The 13980-nt window shown below is 43.2% G+C and overlaps 1 pseudogene; it reads left to right on the forward strand.

Moving 5' to 3' along the window:
• The first annotated feature begins 4484 nt into the window (after positions 1-4484).
• On the forward strand, positions 4485-7160 carry LOC116467813 (small ribosomal subunit protein eS4-like; annotated as a pseudogene).
• Positions 7161-13980: the final 6820 nt, after the last annotated feature.

The raw sequence follows: 13980 nt of genomic DNA on the forward strand, positions 1-13980 counted from the left end.
TAAATAAATAACAGGCTGAGAAGGGTGGCTCATGTCTGTAATCCCAGCACTTAGGGAGGCCAAGGCAGGAAGATTGCTTGAGCCCAGGAGTTTGAGACCAGCCTGTACAAAATAGTGAGATCTCATCTCTAAATTTTAAAAAATAGAAAAATAAATAAATAACACAAACCAGATTCCAAGCAATTGGAAGTGTTTTTGAGCCACCCAAAGAGAGAGGAATTTGCCCCACTAACCACATGGAAAACTTTCCTAAAACTCTCATTTTGATATGACTTTTCCCCAAAGCCCCACCTTCCAGTACAGCTGCTCAAATTTCCCTTTGGTACCTCCAGTACCTCAAAACCCTCCCATCTCATCCTTTCTCACACTAAACCAGAGCTGCTTGCCTTTTAACTTTCCTCACCCTGCTCCAGCTCTGGATCTCCCTTTATCATACACATTTCTTGTTGGAATGACCCCTTCTCACCCACCTCCAAGAGAGGCCGGGTGTGTAACCCCGCAGAGAATCACATCTCCTTAGGAGGGGAGAAGGAAGAGTGGTTGGTAAGAATTATAATTTAACATAATTGCTTTGGGCCTGCAGGAGTTGATCACTAAACACTACAATTACTTCTGTCGACTGAAGGAAAAAAGATCAAGCTTTTAAAGAATTAAAGTTAGTTTTATTCAGAAGTCTCATTGAGGCCTACAGCCCAGAAGCAGACCTCTAGAGAGGTTCCATGAGACTACACCGTGTTTCAGCTCACTGCTTATATACAGGTGTGGAGGTTTAGGATCTGCAAAATCTCATCAAACTTGCTCAGAAGTTACATTGGGTGTAAAGTGCACTTGGTTATAGATTACATAGGCATAATCACTAACCTGCCAAACGTGATCTCATGTATAGGAAAAGGCAAGGACTGGGGCCATTTATCTTTTTTTTTTTTTTTTTTTGAGACAGTTTTGCTCTGTTGCCCTGGCTGGAGTGCAGTGGCACAGACATATCTCACTGCAGCCTCAACCTCCTGGGCTCAAGCGATCCTCTTGCCTCAGCCTCCTGAGTAGCTGGAACCACAGGTATGGGCCACCATGGCTGGCTAATTTTTCATAGAGATTGGAGCAGGGGTCTCACTTTGTCACCCAGGTTCGTTGGTCTCAAACTCCTGGGCTCAAGTGATCATCCCGCCTCAGAGTCCCAAAGTGCTGGGATTACAGGCGTGAGCCACTGCTCCTGGCCTCATTTATGTTTTAAGGAATATAGTGACTCAGGCAAGAGAGTTGGGGGTCGTGTGCTGTAGCCTGTTTTGTCCTCAAAGCGTCTTTCCCCAGAGCTGCAAGTTGCCAGGGGTCTGGGGCTTTGTGAAATTCTGCTGCAGGCAGAAAGGAGCGCACGTGGCTTCTTACTTTTGCTACTTTGTCTTATATTTCTATTGTTATATTCCCTCCAGGCCCTCTTACCCGACTTGACCTTGAGACTAATGGGTGTGTTGGAAAGAGGCTGGCAAGGTCTGAGGGCACAGCCTGTGGCGGAGTCGGGGCCAGGCAGGCCTAGCCCCTCAGCCAGGCCTTGAGGCCCAGGGCCCTGCCGGGTGGGGGCTCTCTAGGAGCTGCACTCAGAGGTGCCTGGTACCCCCCTAACCATGCCCCACAGGGACAGAACCTCCAGAGGAAGGAAATGAGCCTGGAGGAGCGGTAGACAAAGAGATGCCGTCTCCTGTGTCTGGGATCACTCACAGATGCCTCAGGGAGGCGGCCAGCCCTGAGTCACGCTGAGCGCTGAGCGGACTGTGACTCAGCGGGACCGCGGCCGCTTGGCTGCGCCTGGGTTGATTTGCGCCCCGCTTGTTTTCTGCAGAAGACAAGCCCGTCTCGGATTAGACTGCTCCTCCTAAACAACCAGCAATTGTTTTTCTTCCTCAAAGTGCAGTTTCCCTCTGGCACAACCAAAAATAAACACAAACCAGGCTCCCGCCAAAGGAGGTGGCGGGGAGGAGGGCAGTCCCTGGGGCGCCCACCGCAGGCATGTGAGAGCTCGCAGGCCACCTGCCGAGCATGAATCTGTTAAGGAAGCGGCCATGAAGGCAGAGAAACCTCTCCCATCGCAGGTTGCGAGCACAGGGGCGCTGACTGTTGAGTTGGCGCTCTGTTTATTTCCCCAACTGCCTCCTCTCAGGTTCCGTCCCAACTGCTGGACTCACTGCCGCGTGGGCCTGAGCACATTTCCTTGGCAAATTGTCCTCGGTGGAAGTTTTTTCTTCTCGATTTGGTGAGTCAGAGCTGGCCCACACACAAACACCAAGCAGCAGCCTCAGGGACTAAAGTGCTTTAAGGACACGAGGACCTATCCTCCCTCCCCCCATCTCAGTGCGGTGGGCGCAGAGTTCCTGAAATCTGGCCCAGTGCAGTTCATTTGACAGGGAGAGGCTGAAAATGCAAATCATCTCAGCATAGGTGAGTGCACAGCAAAGACCACGACCTGGCTGCAGCTTATCCTAAAATCCTGAAGGCAGGGAACACCGTGCCCACAGGAAGAGCTGGGCAGCCTGAACCATACTAAGATGTCCCAGGGTGAACCGGAGCCACTGGTTAGTCACACTAACTTCACGTTTCCTTCGTGAAAAGGAACTGAAGACAGATTCCAGAACTTGCTGTGTGTAGAATGTATAGTTCATTGCATGTAAGTAAACTCATGTGGTTCCACATCTATAGGATCAATTCAGCCATTTTAGTGTTATGTCCATGACATCTGAATTTATAAAAATCTAAGTGTCCCTAGCTAGAGATACCTGAAACTAAACAGGCCCTACTTATTATTCATTTTATTTTTGAATAGATAATTCACTCACATATTCAGATATCAAATCCTCATAAAATGATATACATTAAGAATTCTCACTTCCATTCTGTTCTCATTCCTCTCTGCCCCCATAAGTAACCACTTTTACTACTTTTTAATACATTCTTCCAGTGTATCATTATGCAAATATAAACAAAAATTAATATACTTCTGTGGCTGTCAGAATAATGGCCTCCCAAAAATATCCATGTGCCAATCCCCAGAACCTATTGTTACTTTATGTGGAATAGGGCCTTTGAAGATATGATTGAACTGAGGATCTTGAGATTGGAGATTATTCTGGATTACCCCAGTGGGCCCAAAGTAACCACAAGTGACCTTCTAAGGGGGAGGCAGGAGGGTCAGAGTCTGAAAAAAAGAGAGCTTGGAAGATGCTATACTGTTGGTTTTGAAGATGGAGGAAGGGGCCATGAACCAAGGAATGCAGGCAGTCTCTAGAAGCTAACAAGGCAAGGAAATGGATTGTTTCCTAGAGCCTCCAGGAAGGCAGCGTTCCTTAGACTTCTGACCTCCAGAACTAGCAGTGAATAAATGTGTGTTATTTTAAACCACTAAATTAGTAGTAGTTTGTTACAGAAACCACAGGAAATGAACACAACTATTTCCACCGTTTTCTTTTTTTTAACTGTTATTTTAGGTTCAGGGATGCATGTGCAGGTTTGTTATGTAGGTAAACTCGTGATATGGGGGTTTGTTGTACAGATTATTTCATAACCCAGGTACTAAGCCTAATACCCAGTAGTTATTTTTTCTGATCCTTTCCCTCCTTCCACCCTCTGCCTTCAAGTAGGCCCCAGTGTGTGTTGTTCCCTTCTTTGTGTTCATGTGTTCTCATCATTCAGCTCCCACTTACACATGAGAACATATAGTATTTGGTTTTCTGCTTCTGCATTAGTTTGCTAAAGATAATGGCTTCCAGCTCTATCCACGTTCCCACAAAAGACACGATCTCCTTCTTTTTATGGCTGCATAGTACTCCATGGTGTGTATATACCATATTTCCACTGTTCACAATAGCAAAGATATGGAATCCACTGTTGTCTTAAATGAAAGTTAGCATACCCTGTATAGGGTAACCCAAAAGCCTTGGTGAAACTTTAGGCATTAATAACTTCAGAATTATAAATGCTACAAACAACATCACTTGGAAGTTTTATTATATAAATCTCTTTTACACTCATTTAGTTTTGTGAATTTTAAATAGTACATTTTATTTTTTGTTTCAGTATCTCTGATCGAAGATAGAAAACAATAATGAAACAAAAACATTAAGTTTAAAATTTATTATTCCAAATTCACAAGACTAAATAAGTGAATAAGAAATGTATACAAGGCTGAGCATGTTGGCTCATGCCTGTAATCCCAGCACTTTGGGAGACTGAGGTAGGTGGATTGTTTGAGCTCAGGAGTTTGAGACCAGCCTAGCGACATGACAAAAACCTGTCTCTACCCAAAAAAAAAGAAAATTAGCCAGGTGTGGTAGTACATGCCTGTGGTCCCAGCTACTTTAGAGACTGAGGTAGGAGGGTCGCTTCAGCCCAGGTGGTTGAGGCTGCAGTGAGCTGTGATGGCACTACCGCACTCCAGCCTGGGGAAAAAAAAAAAAAAAAGCTCTTTCGATGCCTAATGCAGTCGTGGTTGTGGTCCCAAGAAGCATCTAAAGTGGGCAGCAGCTCCATAGCATTTGATGCTGGATAAATTGACCCGTGTGTTTGCTCCTCATAGATCCACCCATCCCCACAACCTAAGAGAGTATCTCTCCCTCATCTTTTCCTAAATAACAGACCTAAGTATGTTGGACATGAGATGAAGTAAAGAAGATTTGCATGCACAGTTTCATTAAGATCAATGACAAGGTCTGAACTAATGTAACCTACCCTGCTGGATTCAGGGATGTCATGAGCACTGACAAGACGGGAGAGAATTTCCATCTGATCTATGATACCAAGGCTCCCTTTGCTGTACATTGTATTGCACCTGAAGAGGCCAAGTACAAGTTGTGCAAAGTGAGAAAAATATTTGTGGACACAAAAGGAATTCCTCATCTGCTGACTCATGATGCTCACACCATCTGCTACCCTGATCCCCTCATCAAGGTGAATGACACCATTCAGGTTGATTTGGAGAATGGCAAGATTACTGGTTTCATCAAGTTCAACACTGGGAACCTGTGTATGGTGACTGGAGGTGCTAACCTGGGAAGAACTGGTGCGATCACCAACAGAGAGAGGCACCCTGGTTCTTTTGATGTGGTTCATGGGAAAGATGCCAACAGCAACATCAACAAACGCTGGATTTCTCTTCCCCAAGGAAAGGGTATGCGCCTCATCATTGCTGAAGAGACAGACAAGAGACTGGTGGCCAAACAGAGCAGTAGGTGAAATGGTCTCTGGGTGACATGTTAGATCTTTGTACGTAATTAAAAATAATATGGGCTGGGCGCGGTGGCTCAAGCCTGTAATCACAACACTTTGGGAGGCCAAGGGGGGTGGATCACCTGAGGTCAGGAGTTTGAGACCAGCCTGGCCAACATGGTAAAACCCCGTCTTTACCAAAAATACAAAAATTAGCCAGGTGTAGTGGCTCGTGCCTGTAATCCCAGCTACTCAGGAGGCTGAGGCAGGAGAATCACTTGAACCCGGGAGACGGAGGTTGCAGTGAGCCAAGATCATACCACTGCACTCCACCCTGGGTGTCAGAGTGAGACTCCGTCTCAAAAATTAATTAAAATAATAATCATATGGCATGATTAATCTAAAAAAGAAAGAAATGTATACAATTAAGTTTTCAAATCATGTTTCTTCTGTGTTTATAGTACTTGTATTTCTAACATTATAAAAGTTTCGAACTGCAGTAAGACTTTTGGGATACAGTGGATATTGCTCAGCACTTTGATTTTTGTCAGTGAACAATATATCCTAGGGTTTTTGTGTCAATATGCAAGGGCTTCTTTTTTTCTTTTATAGTTGTACAGTGTCCTCTCCTGTTGGTGTACCATAATTTATTTAAGCAGTCCTCTATTAATGGATACTTGGGTTGTTTTTAATTATGAACTGTGCTACAGTGGGTAATCTTGTACATATATCATTTTGTGTTGTGCAGGTAGATCTGTAAATAAATTATCAGAAGTAAGGATGTTGGGTCAAAACCCTACTTTTTAGAAACAAGATTTGCATGAGCTTATTTGCAGGAAAGAGAAAAGAAGCAATAATAGGATGTTATAGATTGTTGGTAGATTGTGGTGGAGAGTGGTAGACTCTGGCAAAGATGGCTACAGTAATTCCTCCCGTCCCTGTGTGCTCTGGTTCACTGTGACTTTGCTGCTCCTATCATCAAGAGGTCAAGTTTATTTATTTACACATTTATTTTTACTGACACATGTTAGATGTACATATTTTCAGAGTACATGTGATGATTTGATACATTCATATAATCAAATCAGGTAATTGGGATATCCATCACTTTTTTTTTTTTTTAACTGAAACAGGGTCTCTCTCTGTCGCCCAGGCTGGAGTGTGGTGGCATGCTCATGGCTCACTGCAGCCTGGACCTCTCAGGCTCAAGCGACCCTCTCACTTCAGCCTCCCCAGTAGCTGGGACCACAGGCTTACACCACCACACCCGGATAATTTTTTCTATTTCTTGTAGAGAAAGGGTTTCACCATGTTCCCCAGGCTGGTCTCAAACTCCTAGGCTCAAGCAATCCACCTGCCTTGGCCCCCCAGAGTGCTGGGATTGTGGATGTGAGCCACTGCGCCCAGCCAATATCCATCACTCTAAATAATTTTCTTTTCTTGATGTTAAGAACATTCAAATTATTCTTTTCTAGCTATTTGGAAATACATAATCAATTAATGTTAACTATAGTCACCCTACTGATCTATCAAACATCAAGTCTTTTATCTTCTCTCTCATATATATTTGTACCCATTAATCAAAGGTCAAGTTGACTTCCTGACTCCTGGAATTTGGGCTGGCTAGTGACTGACTTTGGCTAACAGAACGTGGAGAAAGCGATGTTATAGGACTTTCATGCTGGAGCCTCGAAAAAAGGCCTTGCAGCTCCCTCTGTCTCCTTCTGAACCCTGAGTCCTCCAAGAGAAGCCTGGGTGCCTCCACGAGGATGAGAGAGCCAGTCAGAGAGCCAGCAGCCAGCACAGGTGGGAAGGCCATCATGGACCATCCAGCCCCACTGGAGCCTGTGGATGACATGCAAGTGACCCCGGGCCAGACAGCAGGAACCCCAAGCCAAGCCCAGCCCAATCATCAACCCAGAGGCCTGCTGTTGTTGAAAGTTTTGAGGTGCTTTATCATGCAGCAATAGAAAACCCATGCCTCAGGGAAGTAGTTTCTCTTCACAAAACTTTTTTGAAAGGATATACAGTATGTTAGTCACAGCAGGTAAATAACTTTCAGAGGAGCCTGTGGACTGTCAGAAATTTTCTGAGCAAGTCCAATTCAGCTCGTCTTGTTTAGCAGGGAGTGTAGGAACTATGGATCCACACCTCAACCCTGAGCACGCCCAAAACCTAGCTGACTCACCAAACTATCTCACTTTCACAAAGAGACAATGGAAGGCTGAGTGTGTGTCAGAGGGTGGCTAGGTGAAGGGGTCCCCACCCCCGCCCTTCCCCACTGTGAGGCATTGCGTTTCACTGCTGGGCAGCTTCCAAAGTGAAAGGGAAGGAAATCCACTCCTACAGCATCCCTTCTGACACACACTAAGGCTCTTCTCAGTTCAAAAAATCAGGAAAACAAAGAGTCTGAAAGTGGCCTGTTGAGCTTAATCAGGCTCAAAGGAAAAAATATGTTTGATTTCCATTTTTGAACTAGTACACCAGAGTTTTCAACATGAAGAAAATCAATTTAATGTGTTGCAACTAGTATTTTTAAAAATCATATTTGTACACTCATGTTCATAGCAACATTATTCACAATAGCCAGAAAGTGGAAGCAATGCAATATCCATCGATGAATGAAAGGATAAATAAAATGTTATTATCTATCTATCTATCTAGATATGTATGCATCCAGTGGAATATTACTCAGGCTTAAAAAGGAAAGAAATCTGGACACATGCTATAACATGGAGAACCTTGAGGACATTATGCCAAATGAAAGAAGCCAGTCACTAAAGGACAAATATGATAGTAGTTAAGCTCAGATGCAGAAGTAGAATGGAGGTTACCAGAGGCACAGGAGGGGAGATAGGGAATTACTGTTTAATAGGTATGGAGTTTTGGATTAGGAAGATAAAAAATGTTCTGGAGATGGATGGTGGTGATGGCTGCACAGCAGTGTGAGTGTAATTAATGCACAGAACCATACACTTAAAAATTAACATGGTTCTTTTTATGTTATAAATATTTTACAATAAAAAATAAAAAGAAGTAGAATAAAATATAGCTTACATAGATGTGTTTATTGTGTGAAAATGTATCAAGATCTACACTTATAATCATGTACTTTTCTGCTTATTGCTATGCTTCAATAACAGAATTAATTATTAAAAACCCAAATATAATAGAAGATGTCAGAATGCATTGCCCATAATAAGGGTAAGTGTTGTTTTGTGAAACTTTTGTTATAGTTAGAAGTGTGTGTGTGTGTGTGTGTGTGTGTGTGCACGCACGCGCTGCATCATGATGTTAAGTGTATTTTGGATTGTGGTTTTTAAAAAAATTGAAGAAACATTATGCTGGGGCTAGTCTCCATTTCTTAGTGTGTGGTTCCTTCCATCTTGAATTTGATATGTTTTTCCCAGTGGAAGTAATTTAATTTTGACATTCATCTATTCAAGCAGAAAAGTCCTTTCCCTGGGGTCTTTTCATCATAATCATTTTTCTCCATCTGACTGCTCACAGTAACTAGATTGTATATGCTAGATTAACCAGTAAATTCATGAACAGACTTTCTATCATTTTGCTCCATGGACTGTACATGAAAGCATTAGCAGCGTTCATCATGATGAGAGATTATGATATGAGCTTTATGCTTCAATTCAGAAAAACTACAGTTCCTTTAAACCATAGGGTGTTTGAATTTTAAAATTCCTTGGTGGTTATGGTTCTAAAGCTCTTGTGCTCAGAGGAATCTCCTCTATAACATCTAAAACAGTGGGTTGTTCATCCAGTGCTTGAACACTTCTGATGACAATAAGGCATCTCAGTCCATTGATTGATTGCTGGGTAGCCTCCAATTCTAGAATGCCTATAAGGGTAGTTTTACGGCAGAATTAAGTGGTGAGTCACCCTGGAGCCTGAAGAGGCATCTGTGATCAGCTAAGTCTTGGTCAAACAAACAGGTGCCTGGAACTATTTGTCATCCACATTTCAAAGACATCCTTCATGGGGCATGTGTATTGGTTTAAAAGGGTGCACTTTAATTTTCTGTGTCTTTTAATAGAATGGAGCACTTAATGCCAGGTACTTCTAAAACAGGAGAGGAGGTATTTCTTTAGGTATTGTGAACAAAGGATCAGTGACTGCACACTGATGATTCCTTTCTATCTTTATGGTCCCGGGGAGAAGACTCTCATGACCACGGGGTATCTTTCTCTTGGATCCATGTGGCCCCTGCTCCCCACACCCTCCCTGTTACAGAGTGAGGAGTGGGGAGTGGGGGCCCTGAGGTGCCCCAGCAATACCTATGGCTGATGGGTGAGTCTAATTCTAGGGATCAGTATTTGGAAGTCCACTTGATTATATAAGCCACATCTTCAATTATCAGTTTTATCCATAATGAAGGTAGTATTTTGCCCTTCCTTTGCCTTATTTTTTTTTTACTTTAAGCATGTTATTCATTAGGCCACTGGAATGCAATAACATAGACTTCTATATCCAACTGGCTAAAGAAAGCTGCACAACTGGGCAGATTTGTGAAAGTCCAAGTTAGACCCCAACCCTCTATGGCTATTCCTCAGCCCTTTTACCTGGCTTTGGCCAATTTCCTTTCCCATCCTCCTCACTGCTTATTCTAGATCTTCCCCAATCATCAAGTCCCTACCCTTACTGCCAGCACACAACATCATCCCTCTGCCCTCAAAGAGAAAAGCGAGATGCCAGTGAAATAGATCTACTCCTTCTTTCTCCTTTATGAAAGCTTCTCTTGGGAAAATAGAGAAAATGACAAGTCATAGACACTCTAAAATTATTAGACTTATAGGCAGGAGGAAAAAAATCTTTCTGTGGTTACCTTCAGTTAACAGTACACTGGGCAAGAAAAATTAAATTAGACAGTAGAAAAAATAAAAACTAGAACAGAGGAAGAAAAGAACAAAAGAAAAAGAAGTAGAAGAGCCCTCCCCCAAAAAGATACAATTATTTCACAGCTTTCTTGTCATATGTTCATAGCATATCTATTTCCACCTGAACTTCCCCTGAGTCTTGGAGGATGAAGTGTCCTTCCTCAATAAAGGCAATTTCCTAAACTCAGGCACTAGTCTATTTTTCCAACCCCTCCAAGATGTTTTTCCATCAACTGTTCCCTTGCTCTGATTGCCAACTCTCCTTGACCACTAATTTATCAAGAAATATCCCTTAATCCTGTGCCCAGGGCCGGGCATGGTGGCTCACCCCTGTAATCTCAGCACTTTGAGAGGCCAAGGCAGGCGGATCACCTGAGGTCAGGAGTTTGAGACCAGCCTGAGCAACATGGCGAAACCCCATCTCTACTAAAAATACAAAAATTAGCGAGGCATTAGGTGGCAGATGCCTGCAATCCCAGCTACTTGGGAGGCTGAGGCAGGAAGAATTGCTTGAACCCAGGAGGCTGAGGTTGCAGTAAGTCAAGATCATGCCACTGCACTCCAACCTGGGTGACAGAGCAAGATTCTGTCTCAAAAAAAAAAAAAAAAATTCCTGTGCGCTGCCCATCTGCACCCCATCTCTCTTAATATTTAATCCAGATTTTTCAAACACTTTTAATGTACATCGTTCCTCACATTTATCCCTCCATAATATTCTTCATGCTCCCACCAGTGCCCCTTATGCTTGCAAAGATCAGTAATATTTCAATTCCCAGATCTCCTGATCATGGTCCACACAGAGTACTTGGCTGCACTATTCTCTTCTCCTTGAATGCTTTTCTCTCTTGATAGGGTCCATATTTTAAGCATATTTCCATATTAACTTCTGGCATGGACTATCATGTTCAGTCATCAATATATTTCCAGCTTTAGATGTGTGAGTTAAAACTGAGGCTCTAGGGCATGGTGGCTCATGCCTATAATCCCAAAACTTTGGGAGGCCAAGACTGGAAGACGGCTTGAGTCCAGGAATTCGGGATCAGCCTGGGCAACATAGTGTAATCCCATCTCTACAAAATACACACACACAGAAAACTGAGGCTCTGAAGAGAGAAACGGTGACCTTCTGACCAGCACTAGATTGCTGCTTTTATAAAGTCAATCTGATAGGGCAAACTTGAGAATTTCTGTGAAATTTTTACATGTTTTTTTCTAATTCTTCAGAGATCAAGAACTGTTCCTTGAGTACCTAGACCTCCGCTAAAGGGTAACTGTACTAGACCATGGCCATTTCCTATTCTATAAAAATTAGGACCCTCTGTTTATTGATGACATATTAATTTTCAATGAAGTGATTTAAGATTTTAATGAAATTTTTTCTTCATATGGGGCATTCTTCATATGATTGGAGGATTAATTTGTCTTGCATAAATGAAAATCATAATATCAGGCTAAAGACACTAGGGTTTAAGACACTTGTCCAGGCCGGGCGCAGTGGCTCACGCTTGTAATCCCAGCACTTTGGGAGGCTGAGGCGGGCGGATCACGAGGTCAGGAGATCGAGACCACGGTGAAACCTCGTCTCTACTAAAAATACAAAAAATTAGCCAGGCGTGGTGGCGGGCGCCTGTAGTCTCAGCTACTCGGAGAGGCTGAGGCAGGAGAATGGCGTGAACACAGGCAGCGGAGCTTGCAGTGAGCCGAGATTGCGCCACTGCACTCCAGCCTGGGCGACAGAGCAAGACTCCGTCTCAAAAAAAAAAAAAAAAAAGACACTTGTCCATTAATCATTCAACTGCAGAAGTCCCAAGTGCTCTAAGTACAGTGAACTACTTTGAAAAAGGGGGAACCCGTGGAGCAATGGACCTGTTATTTGCCTCCCATTTTCAGGACAGCAAGAGAGAGTTGTTAATCTTTGCAATAGGAGACAAAGTGAGAGTGGGTATGGACTTGTAAGAAAAAACTATTTTTCTCCTCATACCAAATGTGGATAAGTATATGTATGGTTTTTCTACACCAAGCAGTTCTTCAATTATCTGCAGATACCCACTGGGTGTCCTACAATTCAATCAAATCTGACACTATATACCTGGAGTTAGCATCAAATCTCACAAGTTAAAGGGCTCAGTCCCACAAGACTTCCCCCACATCAGACACCAATTGCAAGTCCCACCTTGCATCTGTATTTCTGACTGCTGGCTACAAATCAGGAGTTCCCATGACCTCCCCCAAGGTTCAGTAATTTCCTAGAAAAGTTCACAGAACTTAGGGACATTTCACTCAAAAATGAATAATAAAGGTGAAAAACTGAAAGCTTTCTCCTAAGATTAGGAACAAGACAAAGATGCCCACTTTTGCCACTTCTATTCAACACTATTGAATTATAGTCTGGAAATAATAGCCAGTGCAATTAGGTAAGAAAAAGAAAGAAAAAGCATCCAGATTGGAAAGGAAGAAGTAAATGATCTCTATTTGCAGATGAAATGATTTTATATATTGAAAATCCTAAAAATTATTTTAAAACAGTATTATAAGTAATAAATTCAGCAAAATTGCAGGATACGAGATCAACATACAAAAATGTTATATTTGCATACACTAGCAATGAACAACCTGAAAGGCAATTAAGAAAACAATTCCATTTACAATAACATCAAGAAGAATAAAATATTCAGGTATCAATTTACCATAGAGATGTAAGATTTGTACTCTGAAAACTACAAAACATTGATTAAAGAAATTAATGAAGGCCTAAGCACTTGTAAAGATATCCCATATTAATGGATTGGAAGATATTTCTTTTCTCTTTTTTTGGAAACAAAGCCTCTCTCTATCACCCAGGCTGTCATAGCTCACTGCAACCTCCAACTCTCAGGCTCAAGTGATCCTCCCACGTCAGCCTCCCAACTAGCTAGAACCACAGGCATGCAACACCACACCCTGCTAATTTTTTACTTTTTGTAGAGATGGATTCTCTTGCTGTATTGTTCAGTCTCGTCTTAAACTTCTGATCTCAAGCAATTCTCTTGCCTAGGCCTCCCAAAGTGCTAGGATTGCAGGCACAAGCCACCATAGCCAACCAGAAGACTTATTAATAAGATGGCAATACTCCTAAAGTGATCTAGATTCATTGCAATCTGTAACTTTCCCTACTACATAGCAGCTGGGTGATGTGACAACCTCCGCCTCCTGGGTTCAAGTGATTCTCCTGCCTCAGCCTCCCAAGTAGCTGGGATTACAGGTGCCTGCCACCAAGCCCGGCTAATTTTTGTATTTTTAGTAGAGACAGGGTTTTGCCATGTTGGCCAGGCAGATCTCGAACTCCTGACCTTGTGATCCGCCCACCTTGGCCTCCCAAAGTGCTAGGATTACAGGTGTGAGCCACCATGCCCAGCCTGATTGAATGTTTTCTGAATGAGATGCATCACTTTCAACTACTATTGTTGAAGCAGGATCTTTCCCTGACCCCTTCGTGGGCGGGAACTGGAATGCATGGGTGCTAGCTGGCCACTTTGGTGCCAGCAAGGGTGGACTCCACTCACTGGGTCCCGCTGTGTTCCACCCCTCACTGGAGAGGGAGTGCAGGTGAGTGGCTGCAGGAGCCGGGGTGAGTACTTTGGGTGTTAGCAGGAGCAGAACTCTTTGTGGGCCCTGTGGCAGCGTCTACCCCACAAGCCCTGAAACCCCAGAAGGAGTGCTACAGTGCCCTTTCAGCTTTGCCATGTGAGGACAGCTTAAGTGTTTACAGCTCAGTGGAGGGTCAATGTGACAACCTTTTGCACCTGAGTTCTTGTCTGGAGTCAAGGAGGAAGAGATCATGTGAACGAATTGGAGATGGTAAATATGGGGGATTTTATTGCCCATGAAAGTGACTCTCAGTGGGAAGGGGAGCTGAAAA

Source organism: Hylobates moloch, unplaced genomic scaffold, assembly GCF_009828535.3.
Source record: "Hylobates moloch isolate HMO894 unplaced genomic scaffold, HMol_V3 SCAFFOLD_5, whole genome shotgun sequence".
NCBI lineage: Eukaryota > Metazoa > Chordata > Mammalia > Primates > Hylobatidae > Hylobates > Hylobates moloch.